The sequence below is a fragment of the Aquarana catesbeiana genome, linkage group LG03 (genome assembly GCF_042186555.1).
Source record: "Aquarana catesbeiana isolate 2022-GZ linkage group LG03, ASM4218655v1, whole genome shotgun sequence".
Classification (NCBI taxonomy): Eukaryota; Metazoa; Chordata; class Amphibia; order Anura; family Ranidae; genus Aquarana; species Aquarana catesbeiana.
Window position 1 is genome coordinate 20673862 of NC_133326.1, and position 19680 is coordinate 20693541.

Here is a 19680-nt window from a genome sequence, read left to right on the forward strand (position 1 = left end):
TTCTTTTGCAGTGGAACTTGAGTATAAACATTGTAACGATTTGTGCTTTAGATCAAAGGAATGCACTTTGGTGTGTAAGACCCCTTTCACACTGGAGGCGTTTTTCAGGCGCTTTAGCGCTAAAAATAGTGCCTGTAAAACGCCTGAAAAAAAGCCTCAGCGGCAAACCCAGTGTGAAAGCCCGAGTGCTTCCACACTGGGGCGCTGTGCTGGCGGGACGCTGTGCTGGCAGGACGTCACAAAAAGTCCTGCAAGCAGCTTCTTTGCAGCGATATAGGAGTGGTGAACACACAGCTCCTGCCCACTGAAATCAATGGGCAGCGCCGCCGTACCGCTGGCAAACTGCCGCTGCAGCGGTGATTTGCGGGCGGTTTTAAGCCTTTTTCGAACACTAGCAGGGGTTAAAACCGCCCCGCTAGCGGCCGAAGAGCACCGCTGAAGCGACAGTAAAGTGGTGCTAAAAATAGCGCCGCTTTACCGCCGACGCCCGGGCGCTTTCAGTTTGAAAGGGCTCTAAATGAGGGAAGTTTAACCACTTGAACACTAAACCTTTTTCTGACATCTGTTGGTTTCACGTTGAAATCTTTTTTTTTTTGCTAGAAAATTAATTTTAAAACCCCCATATATTATATATATTTTAGTAGTGACACTAGAGAATAAAATGGTGGTTGTTGCAATATTTTATGTCACACTGTATTTTGGGAAAAAATTACAATTTTACATTTTAACGAATTAAAAAAAAAAAACTAACCAGTAAAGTTAGCCCAATTTTTCTTGTATAATGTGAAAGATTTTACGCCGCGAGAATCGTGATCTTTTTATTCCAAGCAAAAAAAAAAAAAAATCGTGATTCTCATTTTGGCCAGAATTGTGCAGCTCTACCCCCCAAACAAGCAGCTTGCATGTGTGGGGGGGGGGGGGCACTCCAAGGCAGAAGGAGCAAATCATCCTGATTTTCCTCCCACTTGCAGGACTGAAACAAACACAGGAAAACACAGGAAACTGTATAGCAATGTGCAACATATCAAAATAATGAATATGCAGAGATACAAACCAAAACAATGCATCAAAAGCAAACTGCAATGAAATGAATGGCTGCATTAATTCCTGAATCTGCTACAATTGTAGCTGTAGGCCAATGACCAGGTTTACAGTTTAATTTATCACCTTCAGCATTCTCCAGACCACCTCAATGGATAGATTTGATTTTATTTAGAAAAAAAATGGCTGCATTGTTTATATAAAAGGGATATTTACCAAATGACATGACTTTTTTTTTGGGCCAATTATTGTTACAATGTGCATGTTCACCTTTCATCACGTTAACCGCTTCCTGACCGCCTCACACAGATATACAACGGCAGAAGGCCACATACAGGCAGATTAACGTACCTGTACGTTGCCCTGTACGGGCAACGTACAGCCCTGTAAGGGCTAGTGGGCGTGCGATCGCGGGTCCCGCAGACCCGATGTCCGCGGGGATACTCGTGATCGTCTCACGGAGAGGAAGGACGGGGAGATGCTAATGTAAACAAGCATCTCCCCGTTCTGCCTAGTGACAGTGTCACTGATCTCTGCTTCCTGTCATCGGGAGCGGAGATCAGTGTAATGCAACACACAGCCCCTCCCCCCCACAGTTAGAAACACTCCCTAGGACACACTTAACCCCTACATTGCCACCTAGGGGTTAACCCCTTCCCTGCCAGTGTCATTTTTACAGTAATCAATGCATTTTTTTTAGCATTGATCGCTGTATGAATGCCAACGGTCCCAAAAATGTGTCAAAATTGTCCGATGTGTCCGCCATAATGTTGCAGTCATGATAAAAATCGCTGATCGCCGCCATTACTAGTAAAAAAAAAAAAAATCAATAAAAATGCCATAAAACTATCCCCTTTTTTGTAGACGCTATAACTTTTGCGCAAACCAATCAAACGCTTATTGCGATTTTTTTTACCAAAAATATGTAGAAGAATACGTATCGGCCTAAACAAAGGAAAAAAAAAAGTTTTTGGGGATATTTATTATAGCAAAAAGTTAAAAATATTGCATTTTTTCCAAAATTGTCGCTATTTTTTTTGTTTATAGCGCAAAAAATAAAAACCGCAGAGGTGATCAATTGCCACCAAAAGAAAGCTCTATTTGTGGGAAAAAAAGGATGTTAATTTTGTTTGGGAGCAACGTCACACGACCGCGCAATTGTCAGTTAAAGCGACGCAGTGCCGAATCGCAAAAAGTGCTCTGGTCAGGAAGGGGGTAAATTGTTCCGGGGCTGAAGAGGTTAAAGACGAATTCCAGGTATGGATATTTTTACATTAAAGTTTTACACAGTTACCAAGCAGCTCACTGTACACATTAGGCAATGCCAAATCTGACTGACATCATCCCCACATGGCCAATGACATCGGCCAGCAATCGAGGCCCGGAAGCTGGCTGTCTGAAGATGTCAGCAGCCGAGCAGGGGTGCTTGGGGACGGCGCATCGCTGGAGCCGAGGTGAGTATAGCTCCGGTTTAAAGTATTTGTAAAGGCTCGCTTTTTTTTTTTTCTATAAAAATAACAAACATTATATACTTACCTGCTCTGTTGCAGTAGATTGGCACAGAGCAGCCCCGATCCTCCTCTTCTCGGGTCCCTCTTCTGTGATCCTGGCCCCTCCCTCCTGTTCAGTGCCCCCCCCAAACATCTTGCTATGGGGGGCACCCGAGCTGAGTCACAGCTCCCTGTGTCCCTTTCAGACATGGAGCCCCGCCCACTCTCTTCCCTGATTGGATAGCTGACTCTGATTGACAGCAGTAGCAGCCAATGGCGCCGCTGCTGTGTCTCAGCCAAATCTCAGATGACTGAGACACTTGTGGACATCGCTGGACATAGAGGGATCTTAGGTAAGTATTGGGGGGGGGGCTGCTGTACACAGAAGGCTTTTTTATCTCAATGCATAGAATGTATTAAAGGAGGAGTTCCAACTGTGAAAAAATTTTTTTTTTTGGGGATGAATATCTTCACATTTATTACTAGCACTCACGTTTGTCTTTTTATTCGCTGCTCGATTGATGATTTATTGAGCAAGATCTGTTTGATTCCTTGTTCTTGGCAATTACCATCTTGCTTGTGGGCATGTGAAGGCCACAAGCACTATCTTCCGGGCTCTGGTGCAGCTGAGCGACCAGCATGCACTGCCCGTTCTCGCGCATGCGCTGTATGTACGGCTCGCAGTGCCGTACACTTCTGACGTTGCCATCACAACGGAGGGCGTCGGCGTTGGAAGTGCTCGCCCCACCGTTGTGAAGGCAACGAAGCCCACTGACTCCTGGGAAATGACGCCAGGGAGAGGAGGAGGCAGATTCCAAGGCACCCCTTAGCAACAGACATCAAAACGTGAGTAAAAAAAAAAAAAAAGTTTTTTCCAAATGTTGTTTATTAGGTTTAATGCTGCTGAATAATGCAAACTTAATTTTATGGGTGGAAATTCGCTTTGAGATAAAAAAAAACCTTCTGACTTTACAACCCCTTTAACCTCTTGACATCCGCGCTATAGCCGAATGACGGCCACAGTGCGGACCTGAATTTCCGGGAGGCCGTCATATGAAGGCCTCCCCTGTGCACGCGCCCTACAGGGCGCACGTGGAGCGCGCTGTGATCACCGAGTCACTGAGATTCGGGTGATCACCGATCTGAGTAAGGGGCCACTCCCTTACCATGTGATCAGCTGTCAGCCAATGACAGCTGATCACATGATCAAAACAAAAGCTCGGTGATCGTTTTTTTTTTCTCCTCACGATCACCGGCTCATCTGCAAGGGACATCGGTCCCGAAGAGGAAGAGGCAATAATGCCTCATCTGTGCCACCTGCCATTGCCACCTGACAGTGCCCACCATTGCCACCTATCAATGCCCACGAGTGCCACCTATCAATGCCCACGAGTGCCACCTATCAATGCCCACAAGTGCCACCTATCAATGCCTACCAGTGGTGCCAATCAGTGTAACCCATCAGTGCCCATTATTGCCACCCATCACTGCCACCCATCAGTGCCGCCTTGTCAGCATACATCAATGAAGACAAAAAAATCACCTGTTTTAAAATTTTATAACAAAATATAAAAAGAAAAAGAAATTTTTTTTTTTTTTTTAAATTCGGTCACTTTACATTTTTTTAACAAAGAATAAAAACCGCAAAGGTGATCAAATACCACCAAAAGAAAGCCAGGCTTCATGGTCGGAAGATTCTACAAGGAAGGAGAGTTCCTGGTGCTCATAGCAGCCAATGAATATCCCATACTGATATCTACAACAGAATGATGGGGACCCCTAGTGACCCAGGGCCCTTGGGCAGTGCCCGAGTGGCTCAATGGTCAGTCCGCCCCTGGTTGTCGGTTTTATTCTAAGATTCTTTTTGACTTTTATTCATTTTTTTTTGCATCTTTGCACTCCTGATCTCCTCTAGCCACGTCCTGTGCACATGGGCTCACTCCACCATTAGCTGCACATCATCGCTCTAGTTTCTGAGCGACAGCATTGGACCGCGCCGGCACAATGTGTCCGTAAGGTCTTTTTCACACTTGGCTACCAACGGCAATGTCACCCTGTTAAATGTGTGGACCATGCGTCACTTGCTAAAGACTACAAAGGGTTTAAGGCCGGTTTCAAGTGGGCTTCAGAGCGGTGTGAACAGCAAGCTTTTACAAAGCATCTGCAGAACTTTCAGCAAGCTTTGCTGAAGCTCTCAACTCCCGTTTGTAAATGTTGAACACAGATTCTAATAGGAGTGCTGATTGCCACTTCAGGCAAGCTGCTTGCAGGCTTCAGCAGGCTTTCAACAAGCTTCCAGAAGTGCTGAAGCCTGCTAGTTTGTTTAGTGTGGTAATTTACCACTGTAAACAAACTAGCAGGCTTCAGCACTTCTTGAAGCTTGTTGAAAGCCTGCTGTAGCCTGCAAGCAGCTTGCCTGAAGTGGCAATCAGCACTCCCATTAGGATCTGTGTTCAACATTTACAAACTGGAGCTGAATGGTCCTTTGAAAGGTTCAACAAAGCTTGCTGAAAGTCCTGCTAAGGCTAAGGCTCGGCTCACACTGCCTGCGACTTGGGACCCGACTTGTGAGACCCCCAAGTCGCATGGCATGTCAAATTCAATGTTAGTCAATGAGTGCTGTCTTAACCCCTTCAGCCCCGGAAGGATCTACCCACTTCCTGACCAGGCCATTTTTTGCGATTCGGCACTGCGTTAGTTTAACTGACAATTGCGCGGTTGTGCACCGCTGTACCCAAACAAAATTGATGTTGCTATTTCCCCACAAATAGAGCTTTCTTTTTTCTTTCTTTTTTTTTTTTTGCGCTATGAACAAAAAAGTGTGCCAGTTTTGAAAAAATACATTTTTTTACTTTCTGCTATAAAAAAATAAATAAATGAATAAAAACACATTTCTTCATCAGTTTAGGCCGATATATATTCTGCTACATATTTCTGGTAAAAAATAAAAATCGCAATAAGCGCATATTGATTGGTTTGTGCAAAAGTTATCGCGTCTACAAAATAGGGGAAAGATTTATGGCATTTTTATTATTTTTTTACCAGTAATGGCGGTGATCAGTGATTATTAGCAGGACTGCGACATTGCGGTAGACAGATCGGACACCTAACTGACATTTTTGACACTTTTTTGGGAACCAGTGACATTAATACAGTGATCAGTGCTAAAAATATGCACTGTTATTGTACTGACACTGAAAGGGAAGGGGTTAACATCAGGGGCGATCAAATGTTTAAACGTGTTCCCTCACTGTGTGTTCTAACTGTATGGGGGACGGTGTGGCTGGGGAAACACACAGATCTGTCTTCCTGCATAACAGAAAGACCGGATCTGTGTGAACTCCCCTGTCAGAACGGAGATTTGCCGCGTTTACGCAAGCAGATCCCCGTTCTGTCACTGCGGGGAGCGATCGCGGGTGGCCGGCGGACATCGAGTCCGCCGGACCCGCTGATTGGCTCCCCCCCGCTGGACAATGGGAGCGCACCTATAAAAGCGAGTTCACTCGCTGACAAACAGCTACGGCGATTTGTGGGAACGAGCCACCTTGCCACAGTATAGGGTCAGCGGCTGGTCGGGAAGCAGTTAATAAGCACTACTAAAGTCGCTCCAACTTTAGAAAAGGTTCCTGTGCTACTTCAAGGCGACTTCTATACGGTTTTATTCTATACTTCTATCAAATTAGTACTCAAGTTGCCTGGCAAAGTCGCACCGCAGGCCGTGGCAGTGTGAACCGAGTCTTAGTCAAAGCTTGCTGTTCACACTGCTCTGAAACCCTTTGTAGTCTTTTGCAAGAGATGCATATCAACGAATGTGACAGGGTGACATTAACCCCTTCCCGACCGCCGCTAGACCATATACGTCGGCAGAATGGCACGGGTGGGTAAGAGGGCGTACAGGTACGTCCCCTTTAAGAAGCGGCATTGTAGACACGTGCGTGCCCGCCGCGTGCTCCATGACCACGGGTCTTTCGCGGACTTGATGTCTGCCGAGTGCCCGCGATTGTGTCATGGAGAGGTAGAACGGGGAGATGTAAACAAGGCATTTCCCCATTCTGCCTTGTGATATGACAGAGATCACTGCTCCCTGTCATCAGGAGAAGTGATCGCTGTCATGTGGATAGTAGCCCACCCCCCCCCACCCCCACAGTTAGAATCACTCCCTAGAACACACTTAACCCCTTGATCGCCCCCTAGTGGTTAACCCCTTCCCTGCCAGTGTCATTTACACAGGAATCAGTGCATTTTTATAGCTCTGATCGCTGTATAAATGACAATGGTCCCAAAATAGTGTCAAAAGTGTCCGATCTGTTCGCCATGTCATGATAAAAAACGCAGATCGCCTCCATTACTAATAAAAAAAATAATAATAAAATGCCATAAAACTATCCCCTATTTTGTAGACGCTATAACTTTTGCGCAAACCAATCAATATACGCTTATTGCGATTTTCTTTTACCAAAAATATGTAGAAGAATACATATTGGCCTAAACTGAGGAAAAAAAAAATTTTTTTATATATTTTTGGGGGGTATTTATTTATTATATTTTTATTATATTTAGCAAAAAAGTAAAAAATATTGCGTTTTTTTTTTTTCAAAATTGTCGCTCTTTTTTTAGCACAAAAAATGAAAACCGCAGAGGTGATCAAATACCACCAAAAGAAAGCTCTATTTGTGGGGAAAAAAGGACGTCAATTGTGTTTGGGTACAGCGTCGCACTTGCGTGCGCAATTGTCAGTTAAAGCAACGCAGTGCCGAATAACAAAAAGTGCTCTGGTCAGGAAGGGGGTAAATCCTTCCGGGGCTGAAGTGGTTAATGAGCTGATCACTAGATATTATATTAATGAAAGCTGCAGAGTGAAATTCCAGGATAAAATTAACCCCTCTCTATCTGATTGCCAAATCGAGAAAAAAAAAAAAAAAAAAGCTTTCCAAATCCCCATTTTCACTAGTCATGTGATCATCCAGCGTAGGGTCCTTCTCTCCGTTTACTTCCTGGAAAGATCCTTCTTCCGGGTGTCCACATCACTGGCTGCAGGTTGTGGACAATTCCCATTGGTTGGCCAGCGGAGGGGGTTCTCTCAGGATCCAAAAGACTACCAAGGTCAGACCAAGGGGAGTAGACGGCGATTGTAAATGTGCTGCGCTGAACTTAGCGGTCCCCACAGGCGGAAAGCCTGGGACTTGGATGGGAGGACTCAGGTGAGTATAAACCGGCTTCACCATTCAAGAAAAACATAATACCCGGCAGGGTAGGGGGTGGGAGGTAGGGCTGGAAAATGTTAGGCTTTAAAACAGACCTTAGCCTTCTCAAATAGGAGTTGATTGAGTCTTGATCAGCCTTCAACGTTTTTACCCCTAAAAGAATTTTCAGGTCTCGGAGGAACCCTTACCAATTTTTTGGAATATGCCCCTTACATTGGTAGTCAGTAGGAAGAATGTGCAACTAAAAGATAATGGTGTCATGCTGTTTGATGACCTCCACCATCAGATGGGAGAAGTCAGATGGCCACAGCCAACCTCTGAGGGAACCCCGGGTTGAAAACAGCTTCTCTAGATGGACTTTATTGCCAAAGACATGTTAATACCTTACTTTTCAACAGCTAGATATTGCATTAGGTAAAAACATATTAATTATACATGCACCATCAATTGGCCCCAGCTTGAGGAGCCCCTAGCAACCTCTGGAGGAACCCTGGTTCCTCCAGAGAACGACGGCTCTAAATGGATTTTATTGCCAAATGTCTGATACTACCTTACAAAATTAAGCTGGGGAAAAGTAAACTGGCACATTAAAATGGTAGCTATGGGTGCACCATCAGACTGGAGGTCAACCAGCTCAAGGAATGCCAAGGAACCCTGGTTGGGAATGGCTGTTCTGGAAGGACTTTGCTGCTAAGGGCCTGATACTGCCATAGAATATCAAGCTGGTGAAAAGCAATCCAGCACATTAAAAGCATATCAATTATGAATGAACCATCACATGGGAGGCTAGCTGGCCCCCAGCTCAAGGAACCGCAGGGGTCTCCAAAATTTCTAAACAAAGGGCCACTTTACTGTCCTTCAGGGGGCCGGACTGTGACCAGTGGAAGTAAAAAATGCCCCGATGTCAGTGGGAGTAAAAAAATTACATAGCGCCTGTGATCAGTAGGGAGTAAAATGGTGCCCCATCATCGGTGTCAGCGGGAGCAATGGTGCCCCATCGTCGGTGTCAGCGGGAGTAATGGTGCCCCATCGTCGGTGTCAGCGGGAGGAATGGTGCCCCATCGTCGGTGTCAGCGGGAGCAATGGTGCCCCATCGTCGGTGTCAGCGGGAGCAATGGTGCCCCATCGTCGATGTCAGCGGGAGCAATGGTGCCCCATCGTCGATGTCAGCGGGAGCAATGGTGCCCCATAGTCGATGTCAGCGGGAGCAATGGTGCCCCATCGTCGGTATCAGTGGAGGGGGGAATAGTGCCCTGTTGTTGGTGTCAGTAGGAGGAATAGTGCCCCATCATTGGTGTCAGTGGAAGGAATAGTGTCCCATTGTCTGTATCAGTGGGAGGAATAGTACCCAATTGTTGGTGTCATGAGAAGAATAGTGCCCCATCATTGGTGTCATTGGGAGGAATAGTGTCTGACTGTTGGTGTCAGTGAAAGGAACAGTGCTTCATCATTGGTGTCACTGGGAGCAATAATGCCCCATCGTCTGTGTCAGTGGGAGGAATAGTACTGCATTGTTGGTGTCATGAGAAGATTAGTGCCCCATCATTGGTGTCACTGGAAGGAATAGTGTCCCAAGGGCCTGATAAAGGCAAGCAAAGGGCTGCAGTTTGGAAACCACTGCACCAGAGGAACCCTGGTTAGGAATTGTTGTTCTAGAAGGACTTTGCTGTCAAAAGCCTGATACTGCCTTAAAATATCAAGCTGGTGAAAATCAACCCAGCACATTAAAACCATATAAACTATGCATGAACCATCACATGGGAGGTCAGCCAGCCCCAGTTCAAGGAACCCCAGGAAGAACCCTGGTTGGGAATGGCGGCTGTAAATGGACTTTTTTGCCAAAGTTCCCGAGACTACCTTTAAATATGAAGCTGGTGAAAAGCAAACCTGCACATTAAAATGATATTAATATGTACCAACAGACAGGGAGGTGGATTGGCCACAGCTTGAGGGACTCTGGTTGGGAATGACTGGTCTAGATGACCTTTATTGTGAAAGACCTGAGACTACCTTATAACAACAAGCAGGTGAAAAACGCGGTGAAAAGTAAACCAGCACATTAAAGGGATATATTTTTCATTCGTTCTTTCAGCCCCCCCCCCCCCCCCCCCCCCGGCACACCTCAGCATTTTTGTGCCGAAACGCACCAACACTCAGCAGTTAGAATCCCATCCTTTTCAATTCAGGCCGTTCACATTTCTACGCTCAAAAAAAAAAAAAAGGTACATGACCGTTTTTGCTCCATAGGCTTTAATAGGAATAGGGCCGAAACAACGAATCGATAAATCAACAACTAATCGACTATGAAAATAGCTAACTATTTTCATAATCGATTAATCGGCCAGCCAATTAGTTGGCCTGCATACAGAATGCATGATTTGTTTACATATCAGGAAATACAGTGCAGCACACATACAGCTCAGTACACCGTCCATACAGCAAATGGTGTGAGGAGCAATGCCTCATGGGACATGTAGTCCTGGACAGGAAGTGAGTGGTTCTAAAGGCAGACGTTTTTGTTTTAACCTTGCTATAGGGGGCGCTCTATACTATAATTTGCAGCTTGCTATTGGGGAACTCTGAAGGCAGGAGGAGGACCCCAGAAAAGGAAAATCAGGGCTGCTCTGTGCAAACCCATTGCACAGAGCAGGTAACATGTTTGTTTACAAAAAAAAAAAAAAAAAAATCACTTTAAGGGCCGGTTCACACTGCTGCGGTGTGAATTTTGCGCAAATTTGATCCGATTGCATTGCGAATTTTCGTTGCGAATTTTTTATGTGTTCTGGCGAATCTACTGCGATTCAACGGCAAATATTGCATTGAATTTGCATCGCACACGGGATCAAACTCGCACAGGACCCTTTTTGTACGCAGCTTAAGATTCGCAACGCATTGATGTGAACGGCACTAATGGAAAACTATGTTATTTGAATGACTTGCGAATTTGAACGATCGCAATAGCTCAAATTTGCAAATAGAATTCGCAGCGCTGTGAACCGGCCCTCAAGACTGCGTGCAGAGAAGATCAGCATCTGAACCCAGAGAAGGTGAAGGCTGATAGACTGGAAGTAATAGAAGGCATTACAATTACATTTAAAGTCAACTTTTACCAGTATTTTGCATTATATTTAAAATGATCATATCCATAAAAAAAAAAAAAAAAAAAAGTCTCAGCCTTTAGTACTACTTTAATATAAAAGATTTACATCTCCCTTCCACCCTTCATGTCTGACCCCTAGTTAACCCGTTCCCGATGTACGTCGGCAGAATGGCACGGCTGGGCAAATGGGCGTACCCGTACGTCCCTTTGAATTTGCCGCCGTGCCATTGCGTGCGCGCCGGCCGGGAGCTCCGTGAGTCGGGTCGCGGGTCCCGCAGACTTGATCACCGCGGGGATACCCGCGATCGCCTCACGGAGAGGACGAACTGGGAGATGCTAATGTAAACAAGCATCTCCCCGTTCTGCCTAGTGACAGTGTCACTGATCTCTGTTCCCTGTAATCGGAGCAGAGATCAGTGACGTGTCACACGTAGCCACGCCCCCCCCCCACAGTTAGAAACACTCCCCAGGACATACTTAACCCCTACACTGCCCACCTAGTGGTTGACCCCTTCACCGCCAGTGTCATTTACACAGGAATCAGTGTATATGGTCCCAAAAATGTGTCAAAAATTTCTGATGTGTCCGCCATAATGTCGCAGTCACGATAAAAATGGCTGATCGCCGCCATTACTAGTAAAAAAAAAAAAAAATTAATAATAAAAATGCCATAAAACTATCCCCTATTTTGTAAACGCTATAACTTTTGCGCAAACCAATCAATAAACGCTTTTACCAAAAAATATGTAGAAGAATACGTATCGGCCTAAAGTGAGGAAAAAAAAAGTTTTTTTTTAATATATTTTTTGGTGATATTTATTATAGCAAAAAGTTAAAAATAATGCGTTTTTTTCAAAATCGTTGCCTTTTTTTTTGTTTATGGCGCAAAAAATAAAAACCGCACAGGTGATCAAATACCACCAAAAGAAAGCTCTATTTGTGGGGGGGGGGGGGGGGGACGGGACGTCAATTTTGTTTGGGAGCCACGTCGCACGACCGCGCAATTGTCAGTTAAAGCGAAGCAGTGCTGAGTCGCAAAAAAAAAAAAAAAACGCACTGGTCAGGAAGGGGGTAGATTCTACTGGGGCTGAAGTGGTTAAAATGCCCATATATCCTACTTCTGGATGTGTTATATATATATATATATATATATCATATAACAAATATATTATTACTTTTACTGTTTCACAGTATAAATGAACCCCTTATAGTAGTGATTATCTGCTCTTTTTGTGCTATAAAGGGCTAATTTTAGTTTTTTTTTTTTTTCTTTTTTTAACCGCGGGATGACATGTGATACAAAAAAAAAACATGCTGCTGCTACTAAATGTCTTACACTTGGTTCACACCTAATGTGTTTTTTGGTGCTTTTTGCAGAAACGCACTGCAGTTCATTCAACATGGTTTGCTATGGGACACGTTCCCATATTGTCCGATTAATCGAAACAATAACCGGCCAACTAATCGATTATGAAAATAATCGTTTGTTGCAGGCCCTAAATGGGAAGACCTGCATACGTGTGATAAGCGTTTTTGCTCCCAAACAACTGCTCTCCTCCTCCTCACCTCCTCCTCACCTCCTCCTCCTCACCAGGAGTTTGCAGATATCTACAGAAAACGCTTTTTACAAGACTTCAAAATACACATTCCTCCCCCATCTGAGCGTTCTCTTCAGCTTGAAGATCCAAAACGCTCAACAAGCCAAATTCCCACGGTGAGCCGTTCACAGAGAAGGACTCCGGTGCCTGGAAGTTCAACAAACCCAAACTACCTCTAAAGCAGAACGGAGCATCTCGGGCCCCCATGGACTTCAATAGGAAATGTGTTTGTTTTTTTGTTGTTGTTTTTTTTCAGGTGTTTCCCATAAGAAAAGTCTATGGGGGCCACAAACGTGCGTTCCTTCCCGTACAGCACCCTAAAATTGCTCAAGTGTAAAAAAATGGGGGGCGGGGCACTGCTGGCAGATCTGGCCCAGCAAAATGGCTCAGTACAGCCCCGTGTTAACAGGGCCATTCTGTGGGGCACAATGCGGCCCTGTGTAAACAAAGCCAATCTGTTTACATGGGGCTGGATTCTGCTGCGCAGATTCGTTTTGTTTACACGGGGTGGCTGCATTGTGCTCCACAGATTGGGGTATAATGCAGCCCTGTGTAAACAAAGCCAATCTGTGGGACACAATGCAGCCTCATCTAAACAAAGCTAATCTGTGGGACTCAGGGCATCCTTGTGTAAACAAAGCCAATCTGTGCAGCATAATGCAGCCCCATGTAAACAAAGCCCATCTGTGGAGCACGATGCAGCCCTGTGTAAATAAAGGTAACCTGTACAGCAGAATACAGCCCCAAGTAAGCAAAAGGCCAACCTGTGGAACTCAGCGAAGCCCCGTGTAAACAAAGCCAATCTGCAGGGCACAATACAGCTCTGAGCAAACAAAGCTCATCTGTGGGGCACAATGCAGCCCGGTGTAAACAAGGTCACTCTGTTGGGACACAGAACTGCTTCATGTAGAGAAAACCAATCTGTGGAATTCATTGCAGCCCCGTGTAAACAAAACCAATGTGGCACGAGGCAGTCCCGTGTAAACAAAGCCAGTCTGTAGGACACAGTGCAGCCCCATGTAAACAAAGTTCATGTGTGGGGCACGGTGCAACCCTGTGTAAGGAAGCCAATCTGTGCAGCACAACACAGCTCTGTGTAAACAAAGCCAATCTGTGGAACTCGGAACAGTTGCATGTAAACAAAGCCAATCAGCGGAACTCAGTGCAGCCCCATGTAAAGCCAATTTGTGGAACCATTGAACAGCCCCATGTAAACAAAGCCAATGTGTGGAACCCTGAACAGCCCCATGTAAACAAAGCCAATCCCTGGGACACAGCCCCGTTTAAACACGGTCAATCTGCAGGCACAATGCAGCCCCACGTAAACAAATCCAATCTATAGGGCTCACCACAACTCGATATAAACAAAGCCAACCTGTGTGGCACATGTCAGCTCTATGTAACAAAAGCCGATCTGTGGAACACAATTCAGCCCTGTGTAAACAAAGCCAAGCTGTGCAGCACAATGAAGCTTCATGTAAACAAAGCCATGCTGTGCGGCACAAGTAAGCTTTGTGTAAACAAAACCTAATTGTGCAGCACAACTAAGCTTCATGTAAACAAAGCCAAGCTGTGGGGCACAATGCAGTCCTGTGTAAACAAAGTCAATCTGTGGGACACAGCACGGCCCTGTTTAAGCAAAGCCAATCTATAGGGCAGTGGTGGAGAATCTTGGCATCCTAGATGTTTTAGAACTACATTTCCCATGATGCTCAACCACTCTGCAGTGTAGTGGAGCATCATGGGACATGTAGTTCCAAAATATCTGGGGTTCCAAGGTTCACCATCACTGCTAAAGGGCATGGCAAGCCATAGCCCAATGTAAACAAAGCCAATCTCTATGGCACAATGCATCCCTGTGTAAACAAAACCAATTTGTGCAGCACAATTAAGCTTCATGTAAACAAAGACAAGCTGCGGGCCACAATGCAGTCCCGTGTAAACAAAGCCAATCTATGGGACACAGAACAGCCCTGTTTAAGCAAAGCCAATCTATAGGGCATGGCAAGGCACAGACCAATGTAAACAAAGCCAACTGGGCACAATGCAGCCCAGTGTAAAGCCAATTTGTGCAGCACAATTAAGCTTTGTGTAAACAATGCCAAGCTGTGGGGCACAATTCAGCTTCATGTAAACAAAGCCAAGCTGTGGGACAGCCCTGTATAAACAAAGCCTAGTTGGGGCACAATTAGGCTGGCAAGGCACAGCCTAATGTAAACAAAGCGGATCTCTGTGGCACAATGCAGCCCTGTGTAAACAAAGCCAATTTGTGCAGCACAATTAAGCTTTGTGTAAACAAGGCCAAGCTATGGGACACCGCTCAGCTTCATGTAAACAAAGCCAAGCTGTGGGGCACAATTAAGCTTCGGGTAAACAAAGCCAAGCTGTGGGACACCGCTCAGCCTTGTTTGGGCAGAATTAGGCTGGCAAGGCACAGCTCAATGTAAACAAAGCGGATCTCTGTGGGCACAATGCAGCCCTGTGTAAACAAAGCCAATTTGTGCAGCACAATTAAGCTTTGTGTAAACAAAGCCAAGCTGTGGGACATTGCTCAGCTTCATGTAAACAAAGCCAATCTGTGGGGCACAATTAAGCTTCATGTAAACAAAGCCAAGCTGTATGACACCGCTCAGCCCTCAATAAACAAAGCCTAGTTGGGGCACAATTAGGCTGGCAAGGCACAGCCCAATGTAAACAAAGCCGATCTCTGTGGGCACAATGCAGCCTTGTGTAAACAAAGCCAATTTGTGCAGCACAATTAAGCTTTGTGTAAACAAAGCCAAGCTGTGGGGCACTGCTCAGTTTCATGTAAACAAAGCCAAGCTGTGGGACACCGCTCAGCTTCATGTAAACAAAGCCAAGCTGTGGGGCACAATTCAGCTTCGTGTAAACAAAGCCAAGCTGTTGGATACCGCTCAGCTTCATGTAAACAAAGCCAAGCTGTGGGACACCGCTCAGCCCTGTATAAACAAAGCCTAGCTGGGGCACAATTTGGCTGGCAAGGCACAGCCCAATGTAAACAAAGCCGATCTCTGTGGGCACAATGCAGCCCTGTGTAAACAAAGCCAACTTGTGCAGCACAATTAAGCTTCGTGTAAACAAGGCCAAGCTGTGGGACACCGATCAGCTTCATGTAAACAAAGCCAAGCTGTGGGGCACAATTCAGCTTCGTGTAAACAAAGCCAAGCTGTGGGACACCGCTCGGCTTCATGTAAACAAAGCCAAGCTGTGGGGCACAATTCAGCTTCGTGTAAACAAAGCCAAGCTGTGGGACACCGCTCGGCTTCATGTAAACAAAGCCAAGTTGTGGGGCACAATTCAGCTTCGTGTAAACAAAGCCAAGCTGTGGGGCACCGCTCAGCCCTGTGTAAACAAAGCCTAGTTGGGGCACAATTAGGCTGCCATGGCACGGCCCAACGTAAACAATAGCCGATCTCTGTGGGACACAGCTCAGCCCTGTGTAAACAAAGCCAATGTGTGCAGCACAATTAAGCTTCCTGTAAACAAGGCCAAGCTGCGGGGCACCATTAAGCTTGGTGTAAACAAAGCCAATTTGTGGGGCACAGCTCAGCCCTGTGTAAACAAAGCCAATCTATATAGGGCATGGCAGGGGCACAGCCCAATGTAAACAAAGCTTCCCTGTGCAGCACAATCCAGCTTGGTGTAAACAAAGCCCAGTGATGAGGTGTGTAGGGGGTGCCCCTATAGAGTGATATAGATGTAGGTGTAGATTAGAGTGCAGAGCAGGCCTGAGGCCCATACACACCTTCCATAGACAGAACACAGCTGTGTGGGGGAGGGGAGGGGGTATAGGGACGATGGAGGGATCATGGCCTCCCCAGTCACGGCTGTTTATTGAACACTGGCTGCCATTGTTTTGCGGAGTAGTGGGTGCAGGGAGCGGGTACCGGCCTGGCAGGTGGTGAGCCGCCGTGGAGGAAGGGGGGAGGTTACTATGACAGAGACACACTCACCCCCGAGACACACCACCGCCCAGCGCCTCACACCGCTCCGTACTTCCCGGGGCCTGCCCCATAACCCTCCGCGATCACGGGAAACAGGCAGACAAAACTCCCACCAACCCCCCCACCCCTTCTCTCTCAGCCGCGACCAATCAGAGAGCGGCGCCGCAAAGCGAAGCCCCGAAGGCTGCAAAGTACAACAGAGGGTCGGCAGCGCGCCTGCGCGGCGCGGGACGTTCGGCGCGCTGATTGGCGGAGGCGGCTTCCCCGGAGCTCCTCCCTCCACGCAAAGTTTCCACACTCCCCCCCGGTTGCTAGGCGATGCGCTGCCAGAGCGTCGCGCAGGCGCTGTGTTGCCGGAAGTGCCGTGTGCGCTGTCTTTTTAGCACCCCCTCCTCTCTTGTCTTTTCTTGTCAAGCGGTTGGAAGATGAGAAGGAGATTGCCCGAGGAGCTGATAGGATGCGGGAGCGCCGTCTGAGGTGGGGGGATGTGTATATGCATGCTTTGTAATTGCTGTGTCTGTTATCCTGAGGGTACAGCAGGGCTCAGACTGAGGCCAAGACACAAGGTCGTGACAGGAAAAAAAAAAAGACTGGGATTACCCTACAAGAGCAAGCATGCAGCAAGTGAAGTCTGACCCGGGGCCTCATTTCAAGGAGATTCTGCTCAGTCTGTACACGGGGCCCTTTAACCCTTTCACTGCGGGAGACGTGTTTGTTTGTTTTTTTTGCACCTTTTTTTAGGCCTGACCCTTAGTTCAAACTCCTAAAACATCTACTTCCTGAACGCAGAGACCCCGGAGAATAAAATGGCGGTTGTTCCAAATTTTTATTTTTGATTTTTTTTCCTGACGCACAGAATTGGCGCAAATGCTCAGTAAAGAACCCAGCTTTAGGGCGCTCACACGCAACATATCGCCCAGTTTTTCTGGTAAAATATGAGAGATGAGGCTGCACCGAGCAACTAGATACCAAACATGCCAAGGCTCAAAATTGCACACACTCGGGGGGGGGGGGGGGGGAGGCGATTCTGCACCCTTTATTTCCTAGAGGCGTTTTCTTTAATCGTTTCCCTGCCAGAGTTTCATGTTTTTGCACGTTTTAAAAAAAAAAAAAAATAATAATAATATTATTTCTGAAGATTAGAGCAGGCCTTTTCTGGCACTTTTTGTTCACAAATTTAAATCCAGTATTTTTTTTGCTGGGAAAAAAAAAAAAAGATACCATAGGGAATTAAGTGGCGATTGTTGCAACTTTTTTTATGTCACGCGGTATTTGCGCAGCAGTGTTTCAAACTATTTTTTTTTTTTGGGGGGGGGGGGGAAATACACTTTCATGGGGGAGGGGGAGCAAAACACCATTTTTAACCCAATTTTTGGTAAAATGTGACAGATGTTATGCCAAGTTGATGGATACCCAACATGTCACGCTTTCAAATTTTGCACGCTTGTGGAATGGCGACAGACTATGGTACTTAAAAAAAATCTCGATATCAGACACCCTAGGGAATAAAATGGCGGTCGTTGCGCATATATATATATATATATATATATATATATATATATATATATAGTTATTGTTGTTTTTTTTTTATGTATTTGGGCAACAGTTGTTTAAACTTTTTTTTTTTTTTTTTTTTTTTTTTGATCATGAATTTTTGACAAAAAAAAAAAAAAACACAAAATACACCCCCATTTGTGTTTTTTAAAAAAATTATTATTTTTCATCAAACGCAAATTCTCAGTAAAGAACAGTTTTAGGGCAGCCACACAATATCTCGCCCAGGTTTCTGGTAAAATATAAGAGCTGAGGCTGCACCGAGCAAATAGATACCAAACGTGCCAAGACTCAAAATTGCGCACACACTCGGGAAACGGTGACAAGATTCCGCAACCTTTTTTTTTTTTTTTCCCTTAAAGTTGCCCTTAAAGTTGCTGCTTTAACGGTTTCCCTGTGTGTGTGTTTTTTGTTTTTGTTTGGGTTTTTTTTTTTTTTTTTTTTTTTTTTACACACATTTAAAAAAAAAAAAAAAAAAAATTAGGCCTGAAAATTGGACCAGGCCTTTTCTGGCACTTTTTATTTTTTATTTATTTTTTTCACAAATTTTAAATCCAGTATTTTATTTATTTTTTGCTAGAAAATTACTTATAACACCTGACAGAGACCCTAGGACAGGGATAGGCAATTAGCGGACCTCCAGCTGTTGCAGAACTACAAGTCCCATGAGGCATAGCAAGACTCTGATAGCCACAAGCATGACACCCAGAGGCAGAGGCATGATGGGAATTGTAGTTTCGCAACAGCTGGAGGTCCGCTAATTGCATATCCCTGCCCTAGGGAATAAAATGGCGATTGTTGCAATTTTGTATGCCACATGGTATTTGCACAGCAGTTTTTCAAAAAATTTTTTTGGGGGAAAAAAAACAATATACACCCTGTTTTTAGTTTTGTAAAATATGAAAGATGTTATTTAAGTAAATAAGGCAGCATTTTTTTTTTTTTTTTGCAGTATATGCATTAAAGTGGATGTAAACCCTCTCCTATACCCAGTGAAGTGAACAGCCTCAGATGATATACGGAGATGAAACAAATCTCCCTACATAAGTTTTTTACCTGTGTATCTGCTGTCTTCAGCTTTATATTTTCTGTAGAAAGTGATCTTTGTTTCAGAGTTTCTCTCTTCCTGGTCAGCACTGGGAGTGGATTATTGGCATACAGCCAAGACAGCTGATTGGAGGAAAGGCGCCCCCCCCCCCCTCCTCATAGGCAAAGGAAGGACGGAATGTGCAGAGCTCTACTCTTAAGCCCGGTACACACGAGATTATTGGACAAAATATTATTTTTTATTTATTTTTCATGCAAATCTCAGATCGAATCTGAAGAGTTTACTAAAGTCACAAATTCCCGTACGACTCGTAAAATTCAGAAGTGATTTTTCAAACGTCATCTGTACTGATTTGAATGAAAATCGTATGATCTGGCATCGCCCAGAAAAAAAAAAATGTCATGCATGTCCGATCAAATAATATCGGATGAACTGTCCTGATTGGCTCTCGAAAGCGCTGTACTAACGATCAGATTATCGTACGATCGCTCCGAAAGCGGTATTTTCCGTATGATTTTCTGATCGTGTGTACCGGGCGTTAGGCGGAAAGCTGACTGCTGATCTGTTTATAGCAACACCCCCCCCCCCCCGACACACTTCAGGCTGCCGTCTCCGAGAACATGTCAGAAGTTATCAGGCTGATAACAGAAGAACGGAGTAGGAGAAAGCCATGGGACGTA

General features: G+C 45.4%; 2 protein-coding genes across 5 annotated transcripts in view; one reads left to right on the top strand and one right to left on the bottom strand.

Annotated features, from left to right (window-relative positions):
- Positions 1 to 16546, bottom strand: part of ASB7 (ankyrin repeat and SOCS box containing 7) — a 78298-nt gene extending 61752 nt beyond the window's left edge. For 3 of the 4 annotated variants that reach the window (XM_073618364.1, XM_073618366.1, XM_073618367.1), the window contains exon 1: positions 16200 to 16546. The gene's annotated coding sequence lies outside the window, so the exon portion shown is untranslated. The remainder of the gene's footprint in view (positions 1 to 16199) is intronic. The other variant, XM_073618365.1, reaches the window with a different exon arrangement.
- A 167-nt stretch (positions 16547 to 16713) lies between these two features.
- The window catches only part of LINS1 (lines homolog 1), a 59841-nt gene continuing 56874 nt past the window's right edge, over positions 16714 to 19680 (top strand). Inside the window, exon 1 of the mRNA XM_073618368.1 lies at positions 16714 to 16875. The gene's annotated coding sequence lies outside the window, so the exon portion shown is untranslated. The remainder of the gene's footprint in view (positions 16876 to 19680) is intronic.